The 17,061-nt window shown below is 40.0% G+C and overlaps 1 pseudogene; it reads left to right on the forward strand.

Moving 5' to 3' along the window:
- The first annotated feature begins 16,602 nt into the window (after positions 1–16,602).
- Positions 16,603–16,704, forward strand: LOC138985980 (5S ribosomal RNA; annotated as a pseudogene).
- The last annotated feature ends 357 nt before the right edge of the window (positions 16,705–17,061 follow it).

Below are 17,061 nucleotides of genomic sequence, written 5' to 3' on the forward strand. Positions count from 1 at the left end.
TCTTACCCTGGGTAACCTGGGCTGATATTACGTTTCTGGAGCCTGTGCAGCCTTGGGTCTGAGGCGGGAGTGTGGTGGACCAGCGGGAGCTGGGAAGAAAGCACCTGGAGCTCCTGGTCCTCTTTGCATGGAACTCCAATCTCCTGATTCACTCAAGCCTTCCTGGAGCTCAACCAAGCCTAAGAAGAACGGCAAGCCCTTGGAGCTGAAAAGGGTTTGCAAAGTGGACTAGTCTTTAAGTCTCATAGGGGTTGTTTCTCATCAGCACCCTCTTTCCCTGGAATCCCCCCACCTCAGTACCAGGCACCCTCAGAATCACACTTTGCGCAGGGTTTTGGATATGTCTGGGGATGAAGATAACGGGCGAAGAAGTAAGGAGACACAAGACCTGGAACGTTCTACTCATCCACAACCAAGAGAGAACTTTTCTCTTGGGCTGTTTGCCCTAGTAGCCAAGTGGGGCATGAAGAAATGCTGCCGCCTTGTGGACATTTCCTATAACGACACCTTTGAACTCAAGGGCTTGGGGGAACCTCCTTTTTACAAGGTGTGCAAGTGCTGGAACAGACATGTGCCCTCAAGAAATGTCCTGGGTAGGTAATGAAAAGAATTTTAAATAAAGCGATGTTCGAGAAGCCAATCTCAAGAGGTGAAGTGAACTTTTTTTTTTTTTTAACACAGGAAGAGATGCTGCACATCATTACTGTTGTTGTTCAGTCGCTCAGTCATGTCTGGCTCTTTGCGACCCCGAGGACTGCAACACGCCAGGTTTCCCTGTCCTTCACTATCTCCCAGAGCGTGCTCAAACTCATGTCCATTAAATCAGTGATACCATCCAGCCATCTCATCCTCTGTCGTCCTCTTTTCCTCCTGCTTTCAATCTTTCCCAGCATCAGGGTCTTTTTCAATGAGTTAACTTTCTCATCAGATGGTGAGAGTATCAGGTGGCCAATGAGTCAGCTTCAGCATCAGTCCTTCCAATGAATATTCAGGTTTTTTTTTTTTTTTTTTTTCTTTAGGATTGACTGTTTAGATCTCCTTGCTGTCCAAGCTACTCTCAAGAGTTTTCTCCAGCACCACAGTTTGAAAGCATCAATTCTTCGGTGTTCAGCCTTCTTTATGGTCCAACTCTCACATTCATACATGAATACTGGAAAAACCATACCCTTGATTATACAGACCTTTGTTGGAAAAGTGATGTCTCGGCTTTTTAATACTCTGTGTAGATTTGTCATAATTTTCTTTCAAGGAGCAATTGTCTTTTAATTTCATGGCAGCAGTCACTGTCCACAGTGATTATGGAGCCTAAGAAAATAGTCTGTCACTGTTTCCATTGTTTCCCCATCTATTTGCCATGAAGTGACGGGACCAGATGACATGATCTTAGTTTTATGAACGTTGAGTTTTAAATCAGTTTTTTCACTCTCTTCTTTCATCTTCAGCAAGAGGCTCTTTAGTTCCTCTTTACTTTCTGCCAATAAAGTGGTATCTTCTGCATATCTGAAGCTGTTTACATTTTTCCCAGCAATCTTGATTCCAGCTTGAGTTTCATCCAGCCTGGCATTTCACATGATACACTCTGCATATAAGTTAAATAAGCAGGGTGACAATATATAGCCATGATGTACTCCTTTCCCAAGTTTGAACCAGTCTGTTTTTCCATGTCTGATTCTAACTGTTGCTTCTTGATCTGCATACAGGTTTCTCAGGAGCTAGTTAAGGTGGTCTGGTATTCTCATCTCTTGAAGAACTGTTCAGTTCAGTTCAGTTGCTCAGTCGTGTCCGACTCTTTGTGACCCCATAAATCACAGCATGCCAGGCCTCCCTGTCCATCACCAACTCCCGGAGTTCACCCAGACTCACGTCCATCGAATCAGTGATGCCATCCAGCCATCTCATCCTCTGTCATCCCCTTCTCCTTCTGCCCCCAATCCCTCCCAGCATCAGAGTCTTTTCCAATGAGTCAACTCTTCGCATGAGGTGGCCAAACTACTGGAGTTTCAGTTTTAGCATCATTCTTTCCAAAGAAATCCCAGGGCTGATCTCCTTCAGAATGGACTGGTTGGATGTCCTTGCAGCCCAAGGGACTCTCAAGAGTCTTCTCCAACACCACACTTCAAAAGCATCAATTCTTTGGCGCTCAACCTTCTTCACAGTCCAACTCTCACATCCATACATGACTACAGGAAAAACCATAGCCTTGACTAGATGGACCTTTGTTGGCAAAGTAATGTCTCTGCTTTTGAATATGCTATCTAGGTTGGTCATAACTTTTCTTCCAAGGAGTAAGTGTCTTTTAATTTCACGGCTGCAGTCACCATCTGCAGTGATTTTGGAGCCCCCCCAAAAATAAAGTCTGCCACTGTTTCCACTGTTTCCCCATCTATTTCCCATGAAGTGATGGGACCAGATGCCATGATCTTCATTTTCTGAATGTTGAGCTTTAAGCCAACTTTTTCACTCTCCACTTTCACTTTCATCAAGAGGCTTTTTAGCTCCTCTTCACTTTCTGCCATAAGGGTGGTGTCATCTGCATATCTGAGGTTTACAAAGTACATATCAAAACTTTAAGGAGGTGTGACCTCCCACTGTTCAGAAGAGACATCATCAAATAGAATACAAACAATAAATGTGAGAGAGAACATGGAAGATAGGGAACCTGCTTACACTGATGTGGATTATAAATTGGAATGGGGCACGCTGGAGAGCAGCATGAAGGCACCTTTAAAATTGACAATGGAGGTACTGTATGATCCTGCATTGTCACTCCTAGGCCTGTCCAGGAAGAAAAATCATAATTTGAAAAGATGAATTCCCCTCAAGTTTCACTGGGACATCTTTAGAATAACCAACACATGGAAGAAACCAAAATGTCCATCGTAAGAGGGATGGATAATGAAGATGTGGTGGATATACGTATATATGGTGGAGATATATATATATACACACACACACACACACACACACACATATATATATACGGAGTTAGACTATGACTCAGACATTAAAAAGAATGAAATACTGCATTTTCCAGTAATCCACAGAGACCTGGACGTGATCATACTAAGTGAAGAAATCAGAAAGAAAAGACAAATATCCTAGGTATTACTTTGGGGTAGAATCAACAATTCAAAAAAAGAGAAATGAACTCATTTCCAAACAGAAAGAGAAGTGACTACTTAGTAAAGCAGGTTGCAGTCAAGGTGGGGCTCGGCAGGCATAAATGTGGAGGCTGTGATGAGCATATACACAGTAGGGTATATAGTGTGTTGCTTGTTCAGTCCTGTCCGACTCTTTGTAATCCCATGGACTGTAGCCCTCCAGGCACAAATACTGGAGTGGCTTGTCATTTCCTTCTCCAGGGGATCTTCCTAACCCAGAGACTGAACCTGGGCCTCCTACATTATAGTCAGATTCTTTACCATCTGAGCCAACAAATATGTGTAAATAATAGGTGATTAACAATGGTCTGCTTTTCAGCACAGAGAACACTACTTGATACTGTGTAATAATCTATATGGGAAAATAATTTGAAGAAGAATAGATATGTGTGCTATGACTGAATTGGGTTATATTTATATGAAATGTAAATTAAAGATTTATATATATAAATTAAAGAACCGGCAACTGTATTCCCTTCAGGACTGGGTGGCCGGATCTGGTGTCCCCAGGCTGGACTGTGTTAGACCTGAGAAAGTTTGAGGGGAAGTGCTAGCAGTTGAGCCCCCTGTGAACCTGGGGTGCCTGGTCCCCTGTGAATGGTACACCAATCTTGGTGGGCCCTCCTAGAGCTCAACCAAGCCCAGTGAACCCAAAGGATGGTACGCCCTTGGAGCTAGAAAACTTCCAAAGTAGATTCGTCTTTATTCTCCCACTGATTGGTTTCCCATTAGCACCCTCCCTTTTTGGAGAACCCCTACCTCAGTACTAGAGCATCCTCAGCATTGAGTTTGGGCAGGGTTTGGGATTTGTCTGGGGGTGAAGGTAAGGTGGAAGAAGTAGGAGACACCAGCTCTGGCATATTCCACTCTAATCAAAAACTCAGGAAGGGGAATTTCTCTAAGGGCTGTTTCTGCCCTGGGCAGTTAAGTGAGTCATGAGGAAATGCTGCCGCCTTGTGGAAACGTCCTGTAACAACACTTTTAAAATCTAGGGTTTAGGGGAATTTTGTATTCACAAGGTCTTCAGGGTTGTAATGGACATATACCCTCAAGAAATGTACTGGAGTAGTTAATTACAAATAATTCAAAACAGGGCGATGTTCAAGAAGCCAATCTCAAGAGCTGAATTGAACAAATGGGTCTTTTTTTTTTTTAAACACAGTCAAATTTGCTTGACATTGCTATAGATAATTGTTCAGTTCAGTTCAGTCGCTCAGTCGTGTTCGACTCTGTGACCCCATGAATCGCAGCACGCCAGGCCTCCCTGTCCATCACCAACTCCCGGAGTTCACCCAGACTCACGTCCATCGAGTGGGTGATGCCATCCAGCCATCTCATCCTCTGTCGTCCCCTTCTCCTCCTGCCCCCAATCCCTCCCAGCATCAGAGTCTTTTCCAATGAGTCAACTCTTCGCATGAGGTGGCCAAAGTACTGGAGTGTCAGCTTTAGCATCATTCCTTCCAAAGAAATCCCAGGGTTGATCTCTTTCAGAATGGACTGGTTGGGTCTCCTTGCAGTCCAAGGGACTCTCAAGAGTCTTCTCCAACACCACAGTTCAAAAGCATCAATTCTTCGGCGCTCAGCCTTCTTCACAGTCCAACTCTCACATCCATACATGCCCACAGGAAAAACCATAGCCTTGACTAGATGGACCTTTGTTCGTCTAGTTAGATAATTGTTAGACAACTGCAAATCAAAACTCTAATGAGGTATAACCACCCTCCCACCATTCAGAATGAACATCATGAAAAATAATATAAAAAAATATAGACTGGATAGAACGTGGGGAAAAGGGAACTCTTCTACACTGATTTAAGGAATATAAATTGGAATAAGGCACAATGGAAAGCAGTGTGATGGTTCCTTTAAACCTGCAAATAGAGTACCACATGTTCTGGTATTCCCACTCCTGGGCCTGTTCACGCAGACCTAGATGCCCATCAGCAGATGAATGGATAAGAAAGCTGTGGTACATATACACAATGGAGTATTACTCAGCAATTGAAAAGAATACATTTGAATCAGTTCTAATGAGGTGGATGAAACTGGAGCCTATTATACAGAGTGAAGTGAGCCAGAAGGAAAAACACCAATACAGTATACTAACGCATATATATGGAATTTAGAAAGATGGTAACAATAACCCTGTGAACGAGACAGCGAAAGAGACAGTGATGTATAGAACAGTCTTATGGACTCTGTAGGAGAGGGAGAGGGTGGGAAGATTTGGGAGAATGGTGTTGAAACATGTAAAATATCATGTATGAAACGAGATGCCAGTCCAGGTTCGATGCACGATACTGGACGCTTGGGGCTAGTGCACTGGGACAACCCAGAGGGATGGTATGGGGAGGGAGGAGGGAGGAGGGTTCAGGATGGGGAACACATGTATACATGTGGTGGATTCATTTTGATATTTGGCAAAACTAATACAATTATGAAAAGTTTAAAAATTAAATAAAATTTAAAAAAAAAGTTAAAAAAAAAAAAAAGAAAATTAGAGATACCAAGGAAACATTTCATGCAAATATGGGCTCAATAAAGGACAGAAATGGTAGGGACCTAACAGAAGCAGAAGAGAGTAAGAAGAGGTGGCAAGAATACACAGAAGAACTGTACAAAAAAAGATCTTCACAAACCAGATAAGCATGATGGTGGGATTACCCACCTAGAGCCAGACATCCTGGAGTCTGAAGTCAAGTGGGCCTTAGGAAGCATCTATACAAACAAAGCTGGTGGAGGTGAAGGAATTCCAGTTGAGCTATTTCAAATCCTAAAAGATGATGCTGTTAAAGCATTGCACTCGATATGCCAGCAGATTTGGAAAACTCAGCAGTGGCCACAGGGCTGGAAAAGGTCAGTTTTCTTTCCAAACCCAAAGAAAGACAATGCCAAAGAATGTTCAAACGAGTGCACAATTGCACTCATCTCACACAGTAGTAAAGTAATGCTCAAAATTCTCCAAGCCAGGCTTCAACAGTATGTGAATCATGAACTTCCAGATGTACAAGCTGGATTTAGAAATGGCAGAGGAACCAGAGATCAAATTTCCAACATCCACTGGATCATAGAAAAGCAAGAGAGTTCCAGAAAAACATCTCCTTCTGCTTTATTGACTATGCCAAAGCCTTTGACTCTGTGGATAACAACACACTGTGGAAAATTCTTTAAGAGATGGGAAGTCCAGACCACCTTACCTGCCTCCTGTGAAATATGTATGCAGGTCAAGAAGCACCAGTTAGAACTGAACATGGAACCACGGAGTGCTGCAGTCCATGAGGTTGCAAAGAGTCAGATGCAACTGAACTGATGTCTGTTAAACAAATTAAATTAATTATCAAACATTCATTTAAAAAAAAAAAAAGATTCTTGTACCCCACGTTTCAGTGCAACACTCTAGAATAGCCAAGATGTAGAAGAAACCAAAATATCTGTTGTGATAAGGATGGATAAAGATTTGATATATATATATATATATATCAATATATATATAATAGATACAGATATATATATATATATATACATCAAAACTATAAATAGGTATGTGTATATATATATATATATATATATATATATATATTTCTAGAAAGTTGGGGTACAGGAATCTTTTCAAATAATGCTTTCACTGTGTGTACAGGCCCAGGAGTTAGATTGCCGGATGGTGTGATACCTCTATTTGCAGGTTTAAAGGAACCATCACACTGCTTTCCATTGTGCCTCATTCCAATTTATATCCCCCAAATCAGTGTAGGAGGGTTCACTTTTCCCCAAGTTCTATCCAGTCTATATTTTTTTATATTCTTTTTGATGATGTCCATTCTGAGCAGTGAGAGGGTGGGTCATACCTTGTTAGACTTTTGATTTGCAGTTGCCTAACAATTACCTATAGTAATGTCAAGCAACTTTTCCTGTGCTTAAAAAAAGACATGTTTGTTCAATTCACCTCTTGAGATTGGCTTCTTGATCATCACCCTGTTTTACCCATCACTTCATGACAAATAGATGGGGAAACAGTGAAAACAGTGACAGACTATTTTTTTAGGCTCCAAAATCACTGCAGATGGTGACTGCAGCCATGGAATTAAAAGACACTTGCTCCTTGGAAGAAAAGTTATGACCAACCTAGACAGCATATTAAAAAGCAGAGACATTACTTTGTAAACAAAGGTCCATCTAGCCAAGGCTATGGTTTTTCCAGTAGTCATGTATAGATGTAAGAGTTGGACTATAAAGAAAGCTGAGTGCCAAATAATTGATGCTTTTGAACTGTGGTGTTGGAGAAGACTCTTTATTTGGACTGCAAAGAGATCAGACCAGTCCATCCTAAAGGAAATGAGTCCTGAATATTCATTGGAAGGACTGATGTTGAAGCTGAAACTTCAATATTTTGGCCACCTGATGCGAAGAACCAACTCATTTGAAAAGACCCTGATGCTGGGAAAGATTGAAGGCAGGAGGAGAAGAGGGTGACAGAGGATGAGAAGGTTGGATGGCATCACTGACGCGATGGACATGAGTTTGAGTAGCCTCCGGCAGTTGGTGATGGACAGGGAAGCCTGGCATGCTACAGTCCACGGCATTGCAGAGTCAGATGCGACTGAGCAACTGAATTGAACTGAACTGATATATAGAGATATACCCAGTTTTATCTATATAGAGAGATATACAAACATATATATATGTAGATATATAGATTATAGATCTATATAGAGTTTTGTCAAGAGAATATAGCTGTCATAGCAAACACCCTCTCCTAACAACAGAAGAGATACTCTACACATGGATATCACCAGTCAGTAAGTAAATCAGACTAAGTGTAGTTTTTGCAGCCAAAGATGGAGAAGCTCTATACATTCAGCAAAAACAAGACCTGGAGCTGATTGTGGCTTGGATCATTAGCTACTTATTACATAATTCAGGTTTAAAATGACGTAAGTAAGGAAAATCACTAGGCCATTCAGGTATGATGTAAATCAAATCCCTTATGATTACAAACTGGAGGTGACAAATAGATTTAAAGGATTAGATCTGGTAGACAGAGTATCTGAAGAACCATTGTATAGGAGGCAGTGACCAAAATCATCCAAAAGAAAAAAAAAATGCAAGAAGGCAAAGTGTTTGTCTGAGGAGGCTTTACAAATAACTGAGAAAAGAAGAGAAGTCAAAGGCAAAGGGGAAAAGGAAAGGTACACCCATCTGAATGGAGAGTTTCAAAGAATAACAAAGAGAGATAAAGCAAGCCTTCCTAAGTGAACATTGCAAAGAAATAGAGGAAAACAATAGAATGGGAAAGACTAGAGGTCTCTTCAAGAATATTGGTGATATCAAGGGAACATTTCATGCAAGGATGGGCATGGTAAAAGAAATAGTAATGACCTACCAGAAACAGAAGATGCTAAGAAGAGGTGGCAAGAATATACAAAAGAACTGGTGTTTGGTAGAAACAAACACAATTCTGTAAAACCATTATCCTTCAATTAAAAAGGAAATAAACTTAAAATTACAAAAAGTGTTAATGACCTGGATAACCATGATGGTGTGGTCCCATACCTAGAGCCAGACATCTTGGAATATGAAGTCAGTGGACCTTAGAAAGCATTATTATAAAGCTAGTGAAGATGATGGAATTACAGCTGAGCTATTTCAAATCCTAAAAGTTGACTCTGTTAAAGTGCTTAGTATGTCAGGTATTTGGAAAACTCAGCAGTGGTCACAGGACTGGAAAAGATCAGTTTTCATTCCAATTCCAAAGAAGGGTGATTGCCAAAGCATGTTCAAAGCACTGTACAATTGTGCTCATTTCACATGCCAGCAAGGTAATGCTCACAATCCTTCAAGCTAGGTTTTAGAAGTACATGAACCAAGATCTTCCAGATGTGTGTTTAAAGTGGGTTTAGAAGAGTCAGAGTAACAAGAGATTAAATTGCCAGCATCAGTTGGATCATAGAATAAACAGAGAATTCCAGAAAAATATCTAATTCTACTTCACAAACTATGATGAAACCTTTGTGTGGATCAAACAAATTGTGGAAAATTCTTAAAGAGATGGGAATGCCAGACCACCTTGCCTGGTTCCTGAGAAACCTGTATGCAGGCCAAAAAAGCAACATTTAAAACCGGACATGGAACAACAAACTGGTTCAAAATTGGGAAAGAAGTACCTGAAGGCTGTATATTGTCCTCCTGCTTATTTAACTTATATGCCGAGTACATTATGCAGAATGCCGGACTTGATGAATCACAAACTGGGATCTAGGTAACTGGAAGAAATATTAACAACCTCAGATATGCAGAATATATCTAATAGCAGAAAGTGAAGAGGAACTAAAAAATCTCTAGATGAGGATGAAAGAGGAGAGTGAAAAAACTAATTTAAATCTGAATATTCAAAAAAATAAGATCATGGCATCCAGTCCCATCACTTCATGGCAAACAAATGGGGGAAAAGTGGAAACAGTGACAGATTTTCTTTTCTGGGGCTGTAAAATCACTGTTAATGGTGACTGCATCCATGAAATTAGAGGACACTTGCTCCTTGGTAGAAAACTATGACAAACCTAGAGAGAATATGAAAACACAGAGACATCATTCTGTTAACAAAGGACCATTACGATTTTTGTCAGTGGTCATATATGGGTGTGAGAGTTGTATGATACAGAAGCCTGAGTATCAAAGAACTGATGCTTTCAAACTGTGGTGCTGGAGAAGACTCTTGAGAATTCTTTGGATTGCAGAGAGATTAAACCTGTCAATTCTAAAGGAAATCAGTCCTGAATATTCACTGGGAGGACAGTTACTGATCTGAAGCTCCAAAAATTTGGCCACATGATGCAAAAATGTGACTCACTGGAAAATACCCTGCTGTTAGGAAACACTGAGGGCAGGACAGGAAGGGGGAGACAGTGGATGAGATGGTTGGATGCTATCACTGACTCAATGGACATGAGTCTGAGCAAATTCAAGGAGATAGTGAAGGACAGGGAAGCCTGGCATGCTGCAGTCTATGGGGTGGCAAAGAATGGGACACAACTTTGTGACCAAACAACAAAATATATATGCAAAATAGAATATGACTCCTACATTAAAAAGAATTAAATACTGCATTTTCCAGTAACATACATAAAACTGTATATGACTATGCTAAATGACACTGAAAGATGAACTCCCCGGGTTGGTAGGTGCACAGTATGTTACTGGAGATCAGTGGAGAAAGACCTCCAGAAAGAATGAAGAGACAGACGCAAAGCAAAAACAATGCCCAGTTGTTGATGTGACTGGTGATGGAAGTAAAGTCCAATGCTGTAAAGAGTAATATCGCATAGGAACCTGGAATGTTAGGTCCATGAATCAAGGAAAATTGGAAGTGTTCAAACAGGAGATGGCAAGAGTGAATGTCAACATTTAGGAATCAGTGAATAAAAATGGACTGGAATGGGTGAATTTAACTCAGATGACCATTATATCTACTACTGTGGGCAAGAATCCCTTAGAAAAAATGGAGTAGCCCTCAGAGTCAACAAAAAGTCTAAAATGCAGTTCTTAGGTGCAATCTCGAAAATGACAGAATGTTCTCTGTTCATTTCCAAGGCAAGCCATTCAATATCACAGTAATCCAACTCTATGCCCCAACCAGTAGTGCTGAAGAAGCTGAAGTTGAACAGTTCTATGAAGACCTACAAGACATATTAGAACTAACATCCAAAAAAAAATGTCCTTTACATCAAAGGGGACTGGAATGAAAAAGTAGGAAATCAAGCATTAAGGAAGGAAGTATCTAGAGTAACAGGGAAATTTAGCCTTTGAGTACAAAATGAAACAGAGCAAAGGCTAACAGAATTTTGCCAAGAGAACACACTGGTCATAAAAAAGACCCTCTTCCAACAACGCAAAAGAGGACTCTGCTGCTGCTGCTAAGTCACTTCAGTCGTGTCCGACTCTGTGCGACTCCATAGACCGCAGCCCACCAGCCTCCCCCGTCCCTGGGATTCTCCAAGCAAGAACACTGGGGTGGGTTGCCATTTCCTTTTCCAATGCATGAAAGTGAAAAGTGAAAGGGAAGTCGCTCAGTCGTGTCTGACTCTTCGCGACCCCATGGACTGTAGCCTACCAGCCTCCTCTTTCCCTGGGATTCTCCAGGCAAGAGTACTGGAGTGGGTTGCCATTTCCTTCTCCAGGAGAGGACTCTACACATGGACAACACCAGATGGTCAATACTGAAATCAGATTGATTATATTCTTTGCAGCCAAAGATGGCGAAGCTCTATACAGTCAGCAAAAACAAGACTGGGAGCTGACTGTGGCTCAGATCATGAACTCCTTATTGCCAAATTCAGACTTCAGTTGAAGAAAGTAGGGAAAACACTAGACCATTCAGGTATAACCTAGATCAAATCCCTTATGATTATACAGTGGAAGTGACTAATAGATTTAAGGGATTAGAGCTGATAGAGTGCTTGAAGAACTATTGATGGTGGTTCATGACATTGTACAGGAGGCATTGATCAACAACATCCCCAAGAAAAAGAAATGCAAAAAGGCAAAATAGTTGTCTGAGAAAGACTTAAATAGCTGAAAAAAAAAAAAAAAAAGATAAGTGAAGGCAAAGGAGAAAAGGAAAGATATATCCATTTGAATGCAGAGATACAAAGAATAGCAAGGAGAGATAAGAAAGGCTTCCTCAGTGATCAAGGCAAAGAAATAGAGGAAAACAATAGAATGGGAAAGAATAGAGCTCTCTTCAAGAAAATTAGAGATACTAAGAGAACATTTCAATCATTAATAGGCACAATAAAAGACAGAAATGATCTCAACATTCAAGAAACAAAGATCATGGCATCTGGTCTCATCACTTCATGGCAAATGGATGGGAAACAATGGAAACAGTGGCTGACTTTATTTTTAGGGGCTCCAAATTCACTGCAGATGGTGACTATAGCCTTGAAATTAAAAGACACTTACTTTCTCCTTGGAAGAAAAGCTATGACCAACCTAGACAGCACATTAGAAAGCAAAGACTTTGCCAACAAAGGTCCATCAAGTCAAAGCTATGTTTTTTTCCAGTAGTCATTTATGGGTATGAGAGTTGGACTATAAAGAAAGCTGAAAGCCAAAGAATTAATGCTTTTGAACTGTGGTGTTGCAGAAGACTCGAGAGTCCCTTGGACTTCCAAGAGATCAACCCAGTCAATCCTAAAGGAAATCAGTCCTGAATATTCACTGGAAGGATTGATGTTGAAGCTGAAACTCCAATACTTTGGCCTACTTTGGACACCTGATGCAAAGAACTGGCTCATTAGAAAAGATCCTGATGCCAGGAAAGATTGAAGGTGGGGGTAGAAGGGGACGACAGAGGATGAGATGGTTGGATGGCATCACGGACTCAATGGACATGTGTTTTAGCAAGATCTGGGAGTTGGTGATGGACAGGGAAGCCTGGCATGCTGCAGGACGTCCATGGGGTCGCAGAGTCAGACAGGAGTGAGAGATTGAACTGTGGACATTTCCTGTAACAACACCTTTAAATCATGGTTTATGGATGTTTGTATTCACAAGGCTTGTGGGTCTGTAAAAGACACTGCTCCTCAAGAAATGTCCTGGGGTAGGTTATTGAAAAAATTCAAAACAAGACTATGTTCAAGATCCAAACTTAAGAGGTCACTTGAATGTACGTGTTTTTTGTTTTTTAACCAATGAGAAGATACTCCACATTGCTAATTGTTTGAGAACCGAAAATCAGAACTCAAAAGAGATATGACCTCCACTGCTCAGAATTATGCTGTGTAAAAGAAAAAATTGTAATATATTTTATTTTTGTGAATGTTATGTGACTACAATAAAGAATTAAACCTATTTTATGGCTTTTTGTACTTATTTATACTATTACTATATATACATATATATGTATATACATATACATACAGGTATATATAGGTGCATATATATTTATATATATTCAATTCAGTTCAGTCGCTCAGTCATGTCCGACTCTTTGCGACCCCATGAATCGCAGCATGCCAGGCCTCCCTGTCCATCACCAACTCCCGGAGTTCACTCAGATTCACGTCCATCGAGTCAGTGATGCCATCCAGCCATCTCATCCTCTGTCGTCCCCTTCTCCTCCTGCCCCCAATCCCTCCCAGCATCAGGGTCTTTTCAAATGAGTCAACTCTTCGCATGAGGTGGCCAAAGTATTGGAGTTTCAGCCTCAGCATCAGTCCTTCCAATGAACACCCAGGACTGATCTCCTTTAGGATGGACTGGTTGGATGTTCTTGCAGTCCAAGGGACTCTCAAGAGTCTTCTCCAACACCACAGTTCAAAAGCATCAATTCCTTGGCACTCAGCCTTCTTCACAGTCCAACTCTCACATCCATACATGACCACTGGAAAAACCATAGCTTTGACTAGACCTTTGTTGGCAAAGTAATATCTCTGCTTTTTGATATACTATCTAGGTTGCTTATAACTTTCCTTCCAAGAAGTAAGCGTCTTTTAATTTCATGGCTGCAGTCACCATCTGCAGTGATTTTGGAGTCCCCAAAAATAAAGTCTGACACTGTTTCCCCATCTATTTCCCATGAAGTTATGGGACCAGATGCCATGATCTAGTTTTCTGAATGTTGAGCTTTAAGCCAATTTTTTCACTCTCTACTTTCACTTTCATCAAGAGGCTTTTTAGTTCCTCTTCACTTTCTGCCATAAGGGTGGTGTCATCTGCATATCTGAGGTTACTGGTGTTTCTCCTGGCAATCTTGATTCCAGCTTGTGCTTCTTCCAGGCCAGTGTTTCTCATGATATACTCTCCATAGAAGTTAAATAAGCAGGGTGACAATACACAGCTTTGACATACTCCTTTTTCTATTTGGAACCAGCCTGTTGTTCCATGTCTAGTTCTAACTGTTGCCTCCTGACCTGCATACAGACTTGTATATAAATGTATATATAAATATGTAGCTACCATTGTCAAATTTTTTTCTTTTTATTTGCATTTGCTTGGTGTTCTTACAACCCACCTTTGCTTTACTTTATCTTATGAGTCACACATTTTGAAATTTGTTATTATCAAGACATGTTTATACATTTTACAACTTCTCATGTTTATAAAAAAATTCTAAAGTGAGGTTTTTTTTAAACCAAGACAAGAAATTAAATCTCTAGTTCAAGATTGCAGATTGAGTATTTCTACCAAAATATTTCCCTTGAATTTCTCTTAAATGCCACAATATAATAAAAAATAAGAATGTGATAAATTTATAATTAAAAAATGAATAAATCTGTAATGATGCCAGAGCATCCTAAAATATACCACTAATGGAATTGAAAAAGAGAGGAAATTTTACTTGAGATTTGATTGAAAAGAAATACTGAGTAGAGAATCTTCCACCCAAACCTTATAAAATTAAAGCCCACTTAGTCAAGGCTATGGTTTTTCCTGTGGTCATGTATGGATGTGAGAGTTGGACTGTGAAGAAGGCTGAGCGCTGAAGAATTGATGCTTTTGAGGTGTGGTGTTGGAGAAGACTCTTGAGAGTCCCTTGGACTGCAAGGAGATCCAACCAGTCCATTCTGAAGGAGATCAGCCCTGGGATTTCTTTGGAAAGAATGATGCTAAAGCTGAAACTCCAGTACCTTGGGCACCTCATGTGAAGAGTTGACTCATTGGAAAAGACTCTGATGCTGGGAGGGATTGGGGGCAAGAGGAGAAGGGGATGACAGAGGATGAGATGGCTGGATGGCATCACTGACTTGATGGACGTGAGTCTGAGTGAACTCCAGGAGTAGGTGATGGACAGGGAGGCCTGGCATGCTGCGATTCATGGGCTCGCAAAGAGTCGGACACAACTGAGCGACTAATCTGATCTGATAGACAATAGTAATTTTTCTTAGTAGAGACAGAGAAACTCCAAACATGCCTTCACCAGATTAAAATAAGCAGAAATAATCACACGAACATAATTGTTCATTATTTTAATTATAACATACATGTGTGTAGAAGTTCTTCTTCCCTGTGTTTACAGAGAACCTGCCTTTAGAAAGAGTTGCTACCAGAATGAAGTTCTCAACTCTAATTCAGGATAATTTCATTGAAAGCAAAACAGAGAATAATAGCTGCAAATGATTTTGCATTGCTTTTGTAGTTCCAGGCACTATGCTTATGAGCTTTACATAATGAGGAACCCCAGAGGTTAGAAAAGAAAAAGGAGACAGATGCAAACACATAGACTTCTGTCAGTGCAACAGCATATCTGGAATTAATGCTTAGGTTACATATTGGCATATCTGTAATTTATGCAACATACAGATTTATAGCCATAATTTAAAATGAATTCCCAAACACCAATAAAGAAAAGCCATCATCCTCAAATGATGGAAAAAAGTAGGAATACAACTGGACATTAAGCCCATGAAAGTTGATTAATCTTACCATGGTCAAAACAATAGTACAGAGAGAAATCTGTCATTTTGATGAAATAAAATTGGCCATATTTTTAAAGTTTGATAATATGTAATATTAATGATAACTTAGTAAGTAACAACTTTCTTGCATGGATGGTAAGAAGATGGATTCTTGTTCTCCGTTTCACATTGTGTACAACAGATACATTTTCCAAACACTAAAATGCCAGTTAAGTTGGACCTCTATTATGTTACTCATCCAAAACCCAAATACCACAGTGATGGTTTAAATGTTTTTTTGAAAAGCTTAAAATCCATCCAAGCTTTTTTTTTTTTTTCAATCACTGTGGGTCAGAAGCAGAACAGAAAGACCCAGCAGTAATCAGGACCTGTGCCACAGCCTACTGAGACCTGGCTCCTGTGATGGGCACAGGTAGCTGGAGGCAACTCTGGGGCAAGAGCAGGAAACCAAATGCAAAAATCCCCACATTTGCTCATTTGGGTGGTAGGTTTACAGGTGACAGCTATACTCTTTCCTTTTTTTCCCCCCTTAAAAATGAGTAATGATCTAGTGACAAAAATCAATGGATAACTCAGACTCAAGTGCTCATTTGGTCTGTAATCTTTTCTGACCAATATATGAATTTGAGTCTCCGTTCCTCCCTTTCTAAAGCTGAGGTTTACATGAAAACAACCGCACATGTTTTACAGTGGAAAAATTTAGACTCCAGGGAAGATATCTCTCCCAGAGTCTCCACACAGTGGATACTGCATATAGGTTGATTATTACCGTGAATCTCTAAACTCAGTCAAGAACAAAGTGATTTTGAGGTTGCCTTTTGAAATTTTTCTTCATTTGTTTGATATGTACATGATATAATCATAGATCTCAGTCCTAAACAAAATATTTGCATAAGTGCAAATATAGATATACCAGATACAGAGATAAACACAGCTTTGAATATACTACATTAACATTTCAATAGTATGGAAAACTAGAAAATCTGAACAAAAAATTTAGTATAAGAAAATTTCTCGGTCTACGGCCATACCACCCTGAACGCGCCCGATCTCGTCTGATCTCGGAAGCTAAGCAGGGTCGGGCCTGGTTAGTACTTGGATGGGAGACCGCCTGGGAATACCGGGTGAAAAAAAAAAAAAAAAAAGAAAGAAAATTTCTCAGATATCTCAAATATTTCAAATTCTGAACTCACAAGAAAGTAATTAGAACTCTCTCATTTGAAGGGGGTGAAAACACTGCAAAGAAGCCAGAAATCAAGCTAGACTAATAAGTATACTTAATCTGTCAAAAACAGATGAATTTTTATTTGTATCATTAAATAAGGAATTCTCAACTAAATGCTGCTAGACAAATTAGATGGAATAATCAAAATTGAATTTATATCTAAGAATCCTAGAAATTGTACTCCAAAAATTATCCTAAATGGTTACCCTTTATCCTGTACAATTCTATACATGACAAAATCAGCAACTTTTCTGTTTTT

The sequence above is a fragment of the Bos mutus genome, chromosome 27 (assembly GCF_027580195.1).
Source record: "Bos mutus isolate GX-2022 chromosome 27, NWIPB_WYAK_1.1, whole genome shotgun sequence".
Lineage (NCBI taxonomy): Eukaryota > Metazoa > Chordata > Mammalia > Artiodactyla > Bovidae > Bos > Bos mutus.